Raw genomic sequence first — 18,775 nt, forward strand, 5'->3', positions numbered from 1 at the left:
ACTGAAGGTATATATCTATATCTTATAAGATTTTAACTTTATTTGTGAGGTTTATGTTATGGGACAGTAGAAAAATGAAAAAAATCCGAAAACAGCCGTATCCCTGCTGAATGCGCACATAAACAGACACAAATAGAAAAACACATTCAAACAGTGAAATCATTGCAAAATCAAACACTGAAGGTATATAACTATATCTTATAAGATGTTAACTTTATTTGTGAGGTTTATGTTATGGGACAGTAGAAAAATGACAAAAAATCAGAAAACAGTCGTATCCCTGCTGAATGCACACAAAAACAGAGACAAATAGAAAAACACATCCAAACAGTAAAATCATTGCAAAATCAAACACTGAAGGTATATAACTATATCTTATGAGATGTTAACTTTATTTGTGAGGTTGATGTTATGGGACAGTAGAAAGATGACAAAAAATCAGAAAACAGCCGTATCCCTGCTGAATGCGCACAAAAACAGACAAAAATAGAAAAACACATTCAAACAGTGAAATCATTGCAAAATCAAACACTGAAGGTATATAACTATATCTTATAAGATGTTAACTTTATTTGTGAGGTTTATGTTATGGGACAGTAGAAAAATGACAAAAAATCAGAAAACAGTCGTATTCCAGCTGAATGCGCACAAAAACAGAGACAAATAGAAAAACACATCCAAACAGTGAAATCATTATAAATTCAAACACTGAGGGTACATCAATATACCTTATAAGATGTTAACTTCATATTATAGGACAGTAGAAAAAAGATTAAAATACCCTCGATCAGCCTTAGTCCCTGATACACATACGGAAAAATCAGACTCCTGGCTTAATGCCTTTAGGAATTATTACAAAAAACACACCCTTTGACCTTTCCAAAGGTTGCACGGGTCTGAAACTCGGCACCCTAGATCAGCCTTAGTCCCTGATGCACATAAGGAAAAATCAGACTCCTGGCTTAATGCCTTTAGGAATTATTACAAAAAACACACCTAAACGGCTGACCTTTGACCTTTCCGAAAGTTACACAGGTCTGAAACTCGGCACCCTAGATTAGCCTTAGTCCCTGATACACATACGGAAAAATCAGACTCCTGGCTCAATGCCTTTAGGAATTATTACAAAAAACACACCCGAACGGCTGACCATTGACCTTTCCGAAGGTTGCACAGGTCTGAAACTCGGCACCCTGGATCAGCCTTAGTCCCTGATACACATACGGAAAAATCAGACTCCTGACTCAATGCCTTTAGGAATTATTACAAAAAACACACCTAAACGGCTGACCTTTGACCTTTCCGAAAGTTACACAGGTCTGAAACTCGGCACCCTAGATTAGCCTTAGTCCCTGATACACATACGGAAAAATCAGACTCCTGGCTCAATGCCTTTAGGAATTATTACAAAAAACACACCCGAACAGCTGACCATTGACCTTTCCGAAGGTTGCACAGGTCTGAAACTCGGCACCCTAGATCAGCCTTAGTCCCTGATACACATACGGAAAAATCAGACTCCTGGCTCAATGCCTTTAGGAATTATTACAAAAAACACACCCAAACGGCTGACCTTTGACCTTTCCAAAGGTTGCACGGGTCTGAAACTCGGCACCCTGGATTAGCCTTAGTCCCTGATACACATACGGAAAAATCAGACTCCTGGCTCAATGCCTTTAGGAATTATTACAAAAAACACACCAGAGCGGCTGACCTTTGACCTTTCCAAAGGTTGCACGGGTCTGAAACTCTGCACCCTGGATCAGCCAGGAGTCCCAGATACACATACGGAGAAATCAGCATCCGGGCTCATTGCCTTTACGAATTATTGAAGAAAAGACAGTTTCCCACCTTTCTTACGTTTGAATTTTACAGACTGTGTTTTTGGCAGTTTTTTTTGGCCAGGGGGAAAAAAGCCCAAAGTCCTGTGTCCAAAAACTGAAAATCAGGTCATGTCAGACTCTATACAGTCTTAGACTCTTTGGCCAGAGTGGAAGTTTTGGAGGAACTACATTTCTACAGGTCGCAGGAGTGTGAATATTTCATATGTCGTTTGGGGTCCCAAGACGAGCGGAACGACGAGGGTACATAAGTATATCTTATAAGATGTTAACTTTATTTGTGAGGTTTATGTTATGGGACAGTAGAAAAATGAAAAAAAAATCAGAAAACAGTCGTATTCCAGCTGAATGCGCACAAAAACAGACAAAAATAGAAAAACACATTCAAACAGTGAAATCATTGCAAAATCAAACACTGAAGGTATATATCTATATCTTATAAGATTTTAACTTTATTTGTGAGGTTTATGTTATGGGACAGTAGAAAAATGAAAAAAATCCGAAAACAGCCGTATCCCTGCTGAATGCACACAAAAACAGAGACAAATAGAAAAACACATCCAAACAGTGAAATCATTGCAGAATCAAACACTGAAGGTATATAACTATATCTTATGAGATGTTAACTTTATTTGTGAGGTTGATGTTATGGGACAGTAGAAAGATGACAAAAAATCAGAAAACAGCCGTATCCCTGCTGAATGCACACAAAAACAGAGACAAATAGAAAAACACATCCAAACAGTGAAATCATTGCAGAATCAAACACTGAAGGTATATAACTATATCTTATGAGATGTTAACTTTATTTGTGAGGTTGATGTTATGGGACAGTAGAAAGATGACAAAAAATCAGAAAACAGCCGTATCCCTGCTGAATGCGCACAAAAACAGACAAAAATAGAAAAACACATTCAAACAGTGAAATCATTGCAAAATCAAACACTGAAGGTATATAACTATATCTTATAAGATGTTAACTTTATTTGTGAGGTTTATGTTATGGGACAGTAGAAAAATGACAAAAAATCAGAAAACAGTCGTATTCCAGCTGAATGCGCACAAAAACAGACAAAAATAGAAAAACACATCCAAACAGTGAAATCATTATAAATTCAAACACTGAGGGTACATCAATATACCTTATAAGATGTTAACTTCATATTATAGGACAGTAGAAAAAAGATTAAAATACCCTCGATCAGCCTTAGTCCCTGATACACATACGGAAAAATCAGACTCCTGGCTTAATGCCTTTAGGAATTATTACAAAAAACACACCCTTTGACCTTTCCAAAGGTTGCACGGGTCTGAAACTCGGCACCCTAGATCAGCCTTAGTCCCTGATGCACATAAGGAAAAATCAGACTCCTGGCTTAATGCCTTTAGGAATTATTACAAAAAACACACCTAAACGGCTGACCTTTGACCTTTCCGAAAGTTACACAGGTCTGAAACTCGGCACCCTAGATTAGCCTTAGTCCCTGATACACATACGGAAAAATCAGACTCCTGGCTCAATGCCTTTAGGAATTATTACAAAAAACACACCCGAACAGCTGACCATTGACCTTTCCGAAGGTTGCACAGGTCTGAAACTCGGCACCCTGGATCAGCCTTAGTCCCTGATACACATACGGAAAAATCAAACTCCTGGCTCAATGCCTTTAGGAATTATTACAAAAAACACACCCGAACGGCTGACCTTTGACCTTTCCAAAGGTTGCACGGGTCTGAAACTCGGCACCCTGGATTAGCCTTAGTCCCTGATACACATACGGAAAAATCAGACTCCTGGCTCAATGCCTTTAGGAATTATTACAAAAAACACACCAGAGCGGCTGACCTTTGACCTTTCCAAAGGTTGCACGGGTCTGAAACTCTGCACCCTGGATCAGCCAGGAGTCCCTGATACACATACGGAGAAATCAGCATCCGGGCTCATTGCCTTTACGAATTATTGAAGAAAAGACAGTTTCCCACCTTTCTTACGTTTGAATTTTACAGACTGTGTTTTTGGCAGTTTTTTTTGGCCAGGGGGAAAAAAGCCCAAAGTCCTGTGTCCAAAAACTGAAAATCAGGTCATGTCAGACTCTATACAGTCTTAGACTCTTTGGCCAGAGTGGAAGTTTTGGAGGAACTACATTTCTACAGGTCGCAGGAGTGTGAATATTTTATATGTCGTTTGGGGTCCCAAGACGAGCGGAACGACGAGGGTACATAAGTATATCTTATAAGATGTTAACTTTATTTGTGAGGTTTATGTTATGGGACAGTAGAAAAATGAAAAAAAAATCAGAAAACAGTCGTATTCCAGCTGAATGCGCACAAAAACAGACAAAAATAGAAAAACACATTCAAACAGTGAAATCATTGCAAAATCAAACACTGAAGGTATATATCTATATCTTATAAGATTTTAACTTTATTTGTGAGGTTTATGTTATGGGACAGTAGAAAAATGAAAAAAATCCGAAAACAGCCGTATCCCTGCTGAATGCGCACATAAACAGACACAAATAGAAAAACACATTCAAACAGTGAAATCATTGCAAAATCAAACACTGAAGGTATATAACTATATCTTATAAGATGTTAACTTTATTTGTGAGGTTTATGTTATGGGACAGTAGAAAAATGACAAAAAATCAGAAAACAGTCGTATCCCTGCTGAATGCACACAAAAACAGAGACAAATAGAAAAACACATCCAAACAGTAAAATCATTGCAAAATCAAACACTGAAGGTATATAACTATATCTTATGAGATGTTAACTTTATTTGTGAGGTTGATGTTATGGGACAGTAGAAAGATGACAAAAAATCAGAAAACAGCCGTATCCCTGCTGAATGCGCACAAAAACAGACAAAAATAGAAAAACACATTCAAACAGTGAAATCATTGCAAAATCAAACACTGAAGGTATATAACTATATCTTATAAGATGTTAACTTTATTTGTGAGGTTTATGTTATGGGACAGTAGAAAAATGACAAAAAATCAGAAAACAGTCGTATTCCAGCTGAATGCGCACAAAAACAGAGACAAATAGAAAAACACATCCAAACAGTGAAATCATTATAAATTCAAACACTGAGGGTACATCAATATACCTTATAAGATGTTAACTTCATATTATAGGACAGTAGAAAAAAGATTAAAATACCCTCGATCAGCCTTAGTCCCTGATACACATACGGAAAAATCAGACTCCTGGCTTAATGCCTTTAGGAATTATTACAAAAAACACACCCTTTGACCTTTCCAAAGGTTGCACGGGTCTGAAACTCGGCACCCTAGATCAGCCTTAGTCCCTGATGCACATAAGGAAAAATCAGACTCCTGGCTTAATGCCTTTAGGAATTATTACAAAAAACACACCTAAACGGCTGACCTTTGACCTTTCCGAAAGTTACACAGGTCTGAAACTCGGCACCCTAGATTAGCCTTAGTCCCTGATACACATACGGAAAAATCAGACTCCTGGCTCAATGCCTTTAGGAATTATTACAAAAAACACACCCGAACGGCTGACCATTGACCTTTCCGAAGGTTGCACAGGTCTGAAACTCGGCACCCTGGATCAGCCTTAGTCCCTGATACACATACGGAAAAATCAGACTCCTGACTCAATGCCTTTAGGAATTATTACAAAAAACACACCTAAACGGCTGACCTTTGACCTTTCCGAAAGTTACACAGGTCTGAAACTCGGCACCCTAGATTAGCCTTAGTCCCTGATACACATACGGAAAAATCAGACTCCTGGCTCAATGCCTTTAGGAATTATTACAAAAAACACACCCGAACAGCTGACCATTGACCTTTCCGAAGGTTGCACAGGTCTGAAACTCGGCACCCTAGATCAGCCTTAGTCCCTGATACACATACGGAAAAATCAGACTCCTGGCTCAATGCCTTTAGGAATTATTACAAAAAACACACCCAAACGGCTGACCTTTGACCTTTCCAAAGGTTGCACGGGTCTGAAACTCGGCACCCTGGATTAGCCTTAGTCCCTGATACACATACGGAAAAATCAGACTCCTGGCTCAATGCCTTTAGGAATTATTACAAAAAACACACCAGAGCGGCTGACCTTTGACCTTTCCAAAGGTTGCACGGGTCTGAAACTCTGCACCCTGGATCAGCCAGGAGTCCCAGATACACATACGGAGAAATCAGCATCCGGGCTCATTGCCTTTACGAATTATTGAAGAAAAGACAGTTTCCCACCTTTCTTACGTTTGAATTTTACAGACTGTGTTTTTGGCAGTTTTTTTTGGCCAGGGGGAAAAAAGCCCAAAGTCCTGTGTCCAAAAACTGAAAATCAGGTCATGTCAGACTCTATACAGTCTTAGACTCTTTGGCCAGAGTGGAAGTTTTGGAGGAACTACATTTCTACAGGTCGCAGGAGTGTGAATATTTCATATGTCGTTTGGGGTCCCAAGACGAGCGGAACGACGAGGGTACATAAGTATATCTTATAAGATGTTAACTTTATTTGTGAGGTTTATGTTATGGGACAGTAGAAAAATGAAAAAAAAATCAGAAAACAGTCGTATTCCAGCTGAATGCGCACAAAAACAGACAAAAATAGAAAAACACATTCAAACAGTGAAATCATTGCAAAATCAAACACTGAAGGTATATATCTATATCTTATAAGATTTTAACTTTATTTGTGAGGTTTATGTTATGGGACAGTAGAAAAATGAAAAAAATCCGAAAACAGCCGTATCCCTGCTGAATGCACACAAAAACAGAGACAAATAGAAAAACACATCCAAACAGTGAAATCATTGCAGAATCAAACACTGAAGGTATATAACTATATCTTATGAGATGTTAACTTTATTTGTGAGGTTGATGTTATGGGACAGTAGAAAGATGACAAAAAATCAGAAAACAGCCGTATCCCTGCTGAATGCACACAAAAACAGAGACAAATAGAAAAACACATCCAAACAGTGAAATCATTGCAGAATCAAACACTGAAGGTATATAACTATATCTTATGAGATGTTAACTTTATTTGTGAGGTTGATGTTATGGGACAGTAGAAAGATGACAAAAAATCAGAAAACAGCCGTATCCCTGCTGAATGCGCACAAAAACAGACAAAAATAGAAAAACACATTCAAACAGTGAAATCATTGCAAAATCAAACACTGAAGGTATATAACTATATCTTATAAGATGTTAACTTTATTTGTGAGGTTTATGTTATGGGACAGTAGAAAAATGACAAAAAATCAGAAAACAGTCGTATTCCAGCTGAATGCGCACAAAAACAGACAAAAATAGAAAAACACATCCAAACAGTGAAATCATTATAAATTCAAACACTGAGGGTACATCAATATACCTTATAAGATGTTAACTTCATATTATAGGACAGTAGAAAAAAGATTAAAATACCCTCGATCAGCCTTAGTCCCTGATACACATACGGAAAAATCAGACTCCTGGCTTAATGCCTTTAGGAATTATTACAAAAAACACACCCTTTGACCTTTCCAAAGGTTGCACGGGTCTGAAACTCGGCACCCTAGATCAGCCTTAGTCCCTGATGCACATAAGGAAAAATCAGACTCCTGGCTTAATGCCTTTAGGAATTATTACAAAAAACACACCTAAACGGCTGACCTTTGACCTTTCCGAAAGTTACACAGGTCTGAAACTCGGCACCCTAGATTAGCCTTAGTCCCTGATACACATACGGAAAAATCAGACTCCTGGCTCAATGCCTTTAGGAATTATTACAAAAAACACACCCGAACAGCTGACCATTGACCTTCCCGAAGGTTGCACAGGTCTGAAACTCGGCACCCTGGATCAGCCTTAGTCCCTGATACACATACGGAAAAATCAAACTCCTGGCTCAATGCCTTTAGGAATTATTACAAAAAACACACCCGAACGGCTGACCTTTGACCTTTCCAAAGGTTGCACGGGTCTGAAACTCGGCACCCTGGATTAGCCTTAGTCCCTGATACACATACGGAAAAATCAGACTCCTGGCTCAATGCCTTTAGGAATTATTACAAAAAACACACCAGAGCGGCTGACCTTTGACCTTTCCAAAGGTTGCACGGGTCTGAAACTCTGCACCCTGGATCAGCCAGGAGTCCCTGATACACATACGGAGAAATCAGCATCCGGGCTCATTGCCTTTACGAATTATTGAAGAAAAGACAGTTTCCCACCTTTCTTACGTTTGAATTTTACAGACTGTGTTTTTGGCAGTTTTTTTTGGCCAGGGGGAAAAAAGCCCAAAGTCCTGTGTCCAAAAACTGAAAATCAGGTCATGTCAGACTCTATACAGTCTTAGACTCTTTGGCCAGAGTGGAAGTTTTGGAGGAACTACATTTCTACAGGTCGCAGGAGTGTGAATATTTTATATGTCGTTTGGGGTCCCAAGACGAGCGGAACGACGAGGGTACATAAGTATATCTTATAAGATGTTAACTTTATTTGTGAGGTTTATGTTATGGGACAGTAGAAAAATGAAAAAAAAATCAGAAAACAGTCGTATTCCAGCTGAATGCGCACAAAAACAGACAAAAATAGAAAAACACATTCAAACAGTGAAATCATTGCAAAATCAAACACTGAAGGTATATATCTATATCTTATGAGATGTTAACTTTATTTGTGAGGTTGATGTTATGGGACAGTAGAAAGATGACAAAAAATCAGAAAACAGCCGTATCCCTGCTGAATGCGCACAAAAACAGACAAAAATAGAAAAACACATTCAAACAGTGAAATCATTGCAAAATCAAACACTGAACGTATATAACTATATCTTATAAGATGTTAACTTTATTTGTGAGGTTTATGTTATGGGACAGTAGAAAAATGACAAAAAATCAGAAAACAGTCGTATTCCAGCTGAATGCGCACAAAAACAGAGACAAATAGAAAAACACATCCAAACAGTGAAATCATTATAAATTCAAACACTGAGGGTACATCAATATACCTTATAAGATGTTAACTTCATATTATAGGACAGTAGAAAAAAGATTAAAATACCCTCGATCAGCCTTAGTCCCTGATACACATACGGAAAAATCAGACTCCTGGCTTAATGCCTTTAGGAATTATTACAAAAAACACACCCTTTGACCTTTCCAAAGGTTGCACGGGTCTGAAACTCGGCACCCTAGATCAGCCTTAGTCCCTGATGCACATAAGGAAAAATCAGACTCCTGGCTTAATGCCTTTAGGAATTATTACAAAAAACACACCTAAACGGCTGACCTTTGACCTTTCCGAAAGTTACACAGGTCTGAAACTCGGCACCCTAGATTAGCCTTAGTCCCTGATACACATACGGAAAAATCAGACTCCTGGCTCAATGCCTTTAGGAATTATTACAAAAAACACACCCGAACGGCTGACCATTGACCTTTCCGAAGGTTGCACAGGTCTGAAACTCGGCACCCTGGATCAGCCTTAGTCCCTGATACACATACGGAAAAATCAGACTCCTGACTCAATGCCTTTAGGAATTATTACAAAAAACACACCCGAACGGCTGACCTTTGACCTTTCCAAAGGTTGCACGGGTCTGAAACTCGGCACCCTGGATTAGCCTTAATCCCTGATACACATACGAAAAAATCAGACTCCTGGCTTCATGCCTTTAGGAATTATTACCAAAAACACACCCGAACGGCTGACCATTGACCTTTTCCGAAAGTTGCACAGGTCTGAAACTCGGCAACCGGGATAAGCTTAAGTCCCTGATACACATACGGAAAAGTCAGACTCCTGACTCAATGCCTTTAGGAATTATTACAAAAAACACACCAGAGCGGCTGACCATTGACCTTTTCCGAAAGTTGCACAGGTCTGAAACTCGGCACCCTGGATTAGCCTTAGTCCCTGATACACATACGGAGAAATCAGACTCCTGGCTCAATGCCTTTAGGAATTATTACAAAAAACACACCCGAACGGCTGACCATTGACCTTTTCCGAAAGTTGCACAGGTCTGAAACTCGGCAACCGGGATAAGCTTAAGTCCCTGATACACATACGGAAAAGTCAGACTCCTGACTCAATGCCTTTAGGAATTATTACAAAAAACACACCAGAGCGGCTGACCTTTGACCTTTCCAAAGGTTGCACGGGTCTGAAACTCGGCACCCTGGATCAGCCAGGAGTCCCTGATACACATACGGAGAAATCAGCATCCGGGCTCATTGCCTTTACGAATTATTGAAGAAAAGACAGTTTCCCACCTTTCTTACGTTTGAATTTTACAGACTGTGTTTTTGGCAGTTTTTTTTGGCCAGGGGGAAAAAAGCCCAAAGTCCTGTGTCCAAAAACTGAAAATCAGGTCATGTCAGACTCTATACAGTCTTAGACTCTTTGGCCAGAGTGGAAGTTTTGGAGGAACTACATTTCTACAGGTCGCAGGAGTGTGAATATTTCATATGTCGTTTGGGGTCCCAAGACGAGCGGAACGACGAGGGTCCATAAGTATATCTTATAAGATGTTAACTTTATTTGTGAGGTTTATATTATGGGACAGTAGAAAAATGAAAAAAGAAATCAGAAAACAGTCGTATTCCAGCTGAATGCGCACAAAAACAGACAAAAATAGAAAAACACATTCAAACAGTGAAATCATTGCAAAATCAAACACTGAAGGTATATAACTATATCTTATAAGATTTTAACTTTATTTGTGAGGTTTATGTTATGGGACAGTAGAAAAATGAAAAAAATCCGAAAACAGCCGTATCCCTGCTGAATGCGCACAAAAACAGACAAAAATAGAAAAACACATTCAAACAGTGAAATCATTGCAAAATCGAACACTGAAGGTATATAACTATATCTTATAAGATTTTAACTTTATTTGTGAGGTTTATGTTATGGGACAATAAAAAAAATGAAAAAAATCAGAAAACAGCCGTATCCCTGCTGAATGCACACAAAAACAGAGACAAATAGAAAAACACATCCAAACAGTGAAATCATTGCAAAATCAAACACTGAAGGTATATAACTATATCTTATAAAATGTTAACTTTATTTGTGAGGTTTATGTTATGGGACAGTAGAAAAATGACAAAAAATCAGAAAACAGTCGTATCCCTGCTGAATGCACACAAAAACAGAGACAAATAGAAAAACACATCCAAACAGTGAAATCATTGCAAAATCAAACACTGAAGGTATATAACTATATCTTATGAGATGTTAACTTTATTTGTGAGGTTGATGTTATGGGACAGTAGAAAGATGACAAAAAATCAGAAAACAGCCGTATCCCTGCTGAATGCGCACAAAAACAGACAAAAATAGAAAAACACATTCAAACAGTGAAATCATTGCAAAATCAAACACTGAAGGTATATAACTATATCTTATAAGATGTTAACTTTATTTGTGAGGTTTATGTTATGGGACAGTAGAAAAATGACAAAAAATCAGAAAACAGTCGTATTCCAGCTGAATGCGCACAAAAACAGACAAAAATAGAAAAACACATCCAAACAGTGAAATCATTATAAATTCAAACACTGAGGGTACATCAATATACCTTATAAGATGTTAACTTCATATTATAGGACAGTAGAAAAAAGATTAAAATACCCTCGATCAGCCTTAGTCCCTGATACACATACGGAAAAATCAGACTCCTGGCTTAATGCCTTTAGGAATTATTACAAAAAACACACCCTTTGACCTTTCCAAAGGTTGCACGGGTCTGAAACTCGGCACCCTAGATCAGCCTTAGTCCCTGATGCACATAAGGAAAAATCAGACTCCTGGCTTAATGCCTTTAGGAATTATTACAAAAAACACACCTAAACGGCTGACCTTTGACCTTTCCGAAAGTTACACAGGTCTGAAACTCGGCACCCTAGATTAGCCTTAGTCCCTGATACACATACGGAAAAATCAGACTCCTGGCTCAATGCCTTTAGGAATTATTACAAAAAACACACCCGAACAGCTGACCATTGACCTTCCCGAAGGTTGCACAGGTCTGAAACTCGGCACCCTGGATCAGCCTTAGTCCCTGATACACATACGGAAAAATCAAACTCCTGGCTCAATGCCTTTAGGAATTATTACAAAAAACACACCCGAACGGCTGACCTTTGACCTTTCCAAAGGTTGCACGGGTCTGAAACTCGGCACCCTGGATTAGCCTTAGTCCCTGATACACATACGGAAAAATCAGACTCCTGGCTCAATGCCTTTAGGAATTATTACAAAAAACACACCAGAGCGGCTGACCTTTGACCTTTCCAAAGGTTGCACGGGTCTGAAACTCTGCACCCTGGATCAGCCAGGAGTCCCTGATACACATACGGAGAAATCAGCATCCGGGCTCATTGCCTTTACGAATTATTGAAGAAAAGACAGTTTCCCACCTTTCTTACGTTTGAATTTTACAGACTGTGTTTTTGGCAGTTTTTTTTGGCCAGGGGGAAAAAAGCCCAAAGTCCTGTGTCCAAAAACTGAAAATCAGGTCATGTCAGACTCTATACAGTCTTAGACTCTTTGGCCAGAGTGGAAGTTTTGGAGGAACTACATTTCTACAGGTCGCAGGAGTGTGAATATTTTATATGTCGTTTGGGGTCCCAAGACGAGCGGAACGACGAGGGTACATAAGTATATCTTATAAGATGTTAACTTTATTTGTGAGGTTTATGTTATGGGACAGTAGAAAAATGAAAAAAAAATCAGAAAACAGTCGTATTCCAGCTGAATGCGCACAAAAACAGACAAAAATAGAAAAACACATTCAAACAGTGAAATCATTGCAAAATCAAACACTGAAGGTATATATCTATATCTTATAAGATTTTAACTTTATTTGTGAGGTTTATGTTATGGGACAGTAGAAAAATGAAAAAAATCCGAAAACAGCCGTATCCCTGCTGAATGCGCACATAAACAGACACAAATAGAAAAACACATTCAAACAGTGAAATCATTGCAAAATCAAACACTGAAGGTATATAACTATATCTTATAAGATGTTAACTTTATTTGTGAGGTTTATGTTATGGGACAGTAGAAAGATGACAAAAAATCAGAAAACAGTCGTATCCCTGCTGAATGCACACAAAAACAGAGACAAATAGAAAAACACATCCAAACAGTGAAATCATTGCAAAATCAAACACTGAAGGTATATAACTATATCTTATAAGATGTTAACTTTATTTGTGAGGTTTATGTTATGGGACAGTAGAAAAATGACAAAAAATCAGAAAACAGTCGTATCCCTGCTGAATGCACACAAAAACAGAGACAAATAGAAAAACACATCCAAACAGTGAAATCATTGCAAAATCAAACACTGAAGGTATATAACTATATCTTATAAGATGTTAACTTTATTTGTGAGGTTTATGTTATGGGACAGTAGAAAAATGACAAAAAATCAGAAAACAGTCGTATTCCAGCTGAATGCGCACAAAAACAGACAAAAATAGAAAAACACATCCAAACAGTGAAATCATTATAAATTCAAACACTGAGGGTACATCAATATACCTTATAAGATGTTAACTTCATATTATAGGACAGTAGAAAAAAGATTAAAATACCCTCGATCAGCCTTAGTCCCTGATACACATACGGAAAAATCAGACTCCTGGCTTAATGCCTTTAGGAATTATTACAAAAAACACACCCTTTGACCTTTCCAAAGGTTGCACGGGTCTGAAACTCGGCACCCTAGATTAGCCTTAGTCCCTGATACACATACGGAAAAATCAGACTCCTGGCTCAATGCCTTTAGGAATTATTACAAAAAACACACCCGAACAGCTGACCATTGACCTTCCCGAAGGTTGCACAGGTCTGAAACTCGGCACCCTGGATCAGCCTTAGTCCCTGATACACATACGGAAAAATCAAACTCCTGGCTCAATGCCTTTAGGAATTATTACAAAAAACACACCCGAACGGCTGACCTTTGACCTTTCCAAAGGTTGCACGGGTCTGAAACTCGGCACCCTGGATTAGCCTTAGTCCCTGATACACATACGGAAAAATCAGACTCCTGGCTCAATGCCTTTAGGAATTATTACAAAAAACACACCAGAGCGGCTGACCTTTGACCTTTCCAAAGGTTGCACGGGTCTGAAACTCTGCACCCTGGATCAGCCAGGAGTCCCTGATACACATACGGAGAAATCAGCATCCGGGCTCATTGCCTTTACGAATTATTGAAGAAAAGACAGTTTCCCACCTTTCTTACGTTTGAATTATACAGACTGTGTTTTTGGCAGTTTTTTTTGGCCAGGGGGAAAAAAGCCCAAAGTCCTGTGTCCAAAAACTGAAAATCAGGTCATGTCAGACTCTATACAGTCTTAGACTCTTTGGCCAGAGTGGAAGTTTTGGAGGAACTACATTTCTACAGGTCGCAGGAGTGTGAATATTTTATATGTCGTTTGGGGTCCCAAGACGAGCGGAACGACGAGGGTACATAAGTATATCTTATAAGATGTTAACTTTATTTGTGAGGTTTATGTTATGGGACAGTAGAAAAATGAAAAAAAAATCAGAAAACAGTCGTATTCCAGCTGAATGCGCACAAAAACAGACAAAAATAGAAAAACACATTCAAACAGTGAAATCATTGCAAAATCAAACACTGAAGGTATATATCTATATCTTATAAGATTTTAACTTTATTTGTGAGGTTTATGTTATGGGACAGTAGAAAAATGAAAAAAATCCGAAAACAGCCGTATCCCTGCTGAATGCGCACATAAACAGACACAAATAGAAAAACACATTCAAACAGTGAAATCATTGCAAAATCAAACACTGAAGGTATATAACTATATCTTATAAGATGTTAACTTTATTTGTGAGGTTTATGTTATGGGACAGTAGAAAAATGACAAAAAATCAGAAAACAGTCGTATCCCTGCTGAATGCACACAAAAACAGAGACAAATAGAAAAACACATCCAAACAGTAAAATCATTGCAAAATCAAACACTGAAGGTATATAACTATATCTTATGAGATGTTAACTTTATTTGTGAGGTTGATGTTATGGGACAGTAGAAAGATGACAAAAAATCAGAAAACAGCCGTATCCCTGCTGAATGCGCACAAAAACAGACAAAAATAGAAAAACACATTCAAACAGTGAAATCATTGCAAAATCAAACACTGAAGGTATATAACTATATCTTATAAGATGTTAACTTTATTTGTGAGGTTTATGTTATGGGACAGTAGAAAAATGACAAAAAATCAGAAAACAGTCGTATTCCAGCTGAATGCGCACAAAAACAGAGACAAATAGAAAAACACATCCAAACAGTGAAATCATTATAAATTCAAACACTGAGGGTACATCAATATACCTTATAAGATGTTAACTTCATATTATAGGACAGTAGAAAAAAGATTAAAATACCCTCGATCAGCCTTAGTCCCTGATACACATACGGAAAAATCAGACTCCTGGCTTAATGCCTTTAGGAATTATTACAAAAAACACACCCTTTGACCTTTCCAAAGGTTGCACGGGTCTGAAACTCGGCACCCTAGATCAGCCTTAGTCCCTGATGCACATAAGGAAAAATCAGACTCCTGGCTTAATGCCTTTAGGAATTATTACAAAAAACACACCTAAACGGCTGACCTTTGACCTTTCCGAAAGTTACACAGGTCTGAAACTCGGCACCCTAGATTAGCCTTAGTCCCTGATACACATACGGAAAAATCAGACTCCTGGCTCAATGCCTTTAGGAATTATTACAAAAAACACACCCGAACGGCTGACCATTGACCTTTCCGAAGGTTGCACAGGTCTGAAACTCGGCACCCTGGATCAGCCTTAGTCCCTGATACACATACGGAAAAATCAGACTCCTGACTCAATGCCTTTAGGAATTATTACAAAAAACACACCAGAGCGGCTGACCTTTGACCTTTCCGAAGGTTGCACGGGTCTGAAACTCGGCACCCTGGATCAGCCAGGAGTCCCTGATACACATACGGAGAAATCAGCATCCGGGCTCATTGCCTTTACGAATTATTGAAGAAAAGACAGTTTCCCACCTTTCTTACGTTTGAATTTTACAGACTGTGTTTTTGGCAGTTTTTTTTGGCCAGGGGGAAAAAAGCCCAAAGTCCTGTGTCCAAAAACTGAAAATCAGGTCATTTCAGACTCTATACAGTCTTAGACTCTTTGGCGAGAGTGGAAGTTTTGGAGGAACTACATTTCTACAGGTCGCAGGAGTGTGAATATTTCATATGTCGTTTGGGGTCCCAAGACGAGTGGAACGACGAGGGTACATAAGTATATCTTATAAGATGTTAACTTTATTTGTGAGGTTTATGTTATGGGACAGTAGAAAAATGAAAAAAAAATCAGAAAACAGTCGTATTCCAGCTGAATGCGCACAAAAACAGACAAAAATAGAAAAACACATTCAAACAGTGAAATCATTGCAAAATCAAACACTGAAGGTATATAACTATATCTTATAAGATTTTAACTTTATTTGTGAGGTTTATGTTATGGGACAGTAGAAAAATGAAAAAAATCCGAAAACAGCCGTATCCCTGCTGAATGCGCACAAAAACAGACAAAAATAGAAAAACACATTCAAACAGTGAAATCATTGCAAAATCAAACACTGAAGGTATATAACTATATCTTATAAGATGTTAACTTTATTTGTGAGGTTTATGTTATGGGACAATAAAAAAATGAAAAAAATCAGAAAACAGCCGTATCCCTGCTGAATGCACACAAAAACAGAGACAAATAGAAAAACACATCCAAACAGTGAAATCATTGCAAAATCAAACACTGAAGGTATATAACTATATCTTATAAGATGTTAACTTTATTTGTGAGGTTTATGTTATGGGACAGTAGAAAAATGACAAAAAATCAGAAAACAGTCGTATTCCAGCTGAATGCGCACAAAAACAGACAAAAATAGAAAAACACATCCAAACAGTGAAATCATTATAAATTCAAACACTGAGGGTACATCAATATACCTTATAAGATGTTAACTTCATATTATAGGACAGTAGAAAAAAGATTAAAATACCCTCGATCAGCCTTAGTCCCTGATACACATACGGAAAAATCAGACTCCTGGCTTAATGCCTTTAGGAATTATTACAAAAAACACACCCTTTGACCTTTCCAAAGGTTGCACGGGTCTGAAACTCGGCACCCTAGATCAGCCTTAGTCCCTGATGCACATAAGGAAAAATCAGACTCCTGGCTTAATGCCTTTAGGAATTATTACAAAAAACACACCTAAACGGCTGACCTTTGACCTTTCCGAAAGTTACACAGGTCTGAAACTCGGCACCCTAGATTAGCCTTAGTCCCTGATACACATACGGAAAAATCAGACTCCTGGCTCAATGCCTTTAGGAATTATTACAAAAAACACACCCGAACAGCTGACCATTGACCTTCCCGAAGGTTGCACAGGTCTGAAACTCGGCACCCTGGATCAGCCTTAGTCCCTGATACACATACGGAAAAATCAAACTCCTGGCTCAATGCCTTTAGGAATTATTACAAAAAACACACCCGAACGGCTGACCTTTGACCTTTCCAAAGGTTGCACGGGTCTGAAACTCGGCACCCTGGATTAGCCTTAGTCCCTGATACACATACGGAAAAATCAGACTCCTGGCTCAATGCCTTTAGGAATTATTACAAAAAACACACCAGAGCGGCTGACCTTTGACCTTTCCAAAGGTTGCACGGGTCTGAAACTCTGCACCCTGGATCAGCCAGGAGTCCCTGATACACATACGGAGAAATCAGCATCCGGGCTCATTGCCTTTACGAATTATTGAAGAAAAGACAGTTTCCCACCTTTCTTACGTTTGAATTTTACAGACTGTGTTTTTGGCAGTTTTTTTTGGCCAGGGGGAAAAAAGCCCAAAGTCCTGTGTCCAAAAACTGAAAATCAGGTCATGTCAGACTCTATACAGTCTTAGACTCTTTGGCCAGAGTGGAAGTTTTGGAGGAACTACATTTCTACAGGTCGCAGGAGTGTGAATATTTTATATGTCGTTTGGGGTCCCAAGACGAGCGGAACGACGAGGGTACATAAGTATATCTTATAAGATGTTAACTTTATTTGTGAGGTTTATGTTATGGGACAGTAGAAAAATGAAAAAAAAATCAGAAAACAGTCGTATTCCAGCTGAATGCGCACAAAAACAGACAAAAATAGAAAAACACATTCAAACAGTGAAATCATTGCAAAATCAAACACTGAAGGTATATATCTATATCTTATAAGATTTTAACTTTATTTGTGAGGTTTATGTTATGGGACAGTAGAAAAATGAAAAAAATCCGAAAACAGCCGTATCCCTGCTGAATGCGCACATAAACAGACACAAATAGAAAAACACATTCAAACAGTGAAATCATTGCAAAATCAAACACTGAAGGTATATAACTATATCTTATAAGATGTTAACTTTATTTGTGAGGTTTATGTTATGGGACAGTAGAAAAATGACAAAAAATCAGAAAACAGTCGTATCCCTGCTGAATGCACACAAAAACAGAGACAAATAGAAAAACACATCCAAACAGTAAAATCATTGCAAAATCAAACACTGAAGGTATATAACTATATCTTATGAGATGTTAACTTTATTTGTGAGGTTGATGTTATGGGACAGTAGAAAGATGACAAAAAATCAGAAAACAGCCGTATCCCTGCTGAATGCGCACAAAAACAGACAAAAATAGAAAAACACATTCAAACAGTGAAATCATTGCAAAATCAAACACTGAAGGTATATAACTATATCTTATAAGATGTTAACTTTATTTGTGAGGTTTATGTTATGGGACAGTAGAAAAATGACAAAAAATCAGAAAACAGTCGTATTCCAGCTGAATGCGCACAAAAACAGAGACAA

Source organism: Solea solea, chromosome 4 (assembly GCF_958295425.1).
Source record: "Solea solea chromosome 4, fSolSol10.1, whole genome shotgun sequence".
Lineage (NCBI taxonomy): Eukaryota > Metazoa > Chordata > Actinopteri > Pleuronectiformes > Soleidae > Solea > Solea solea.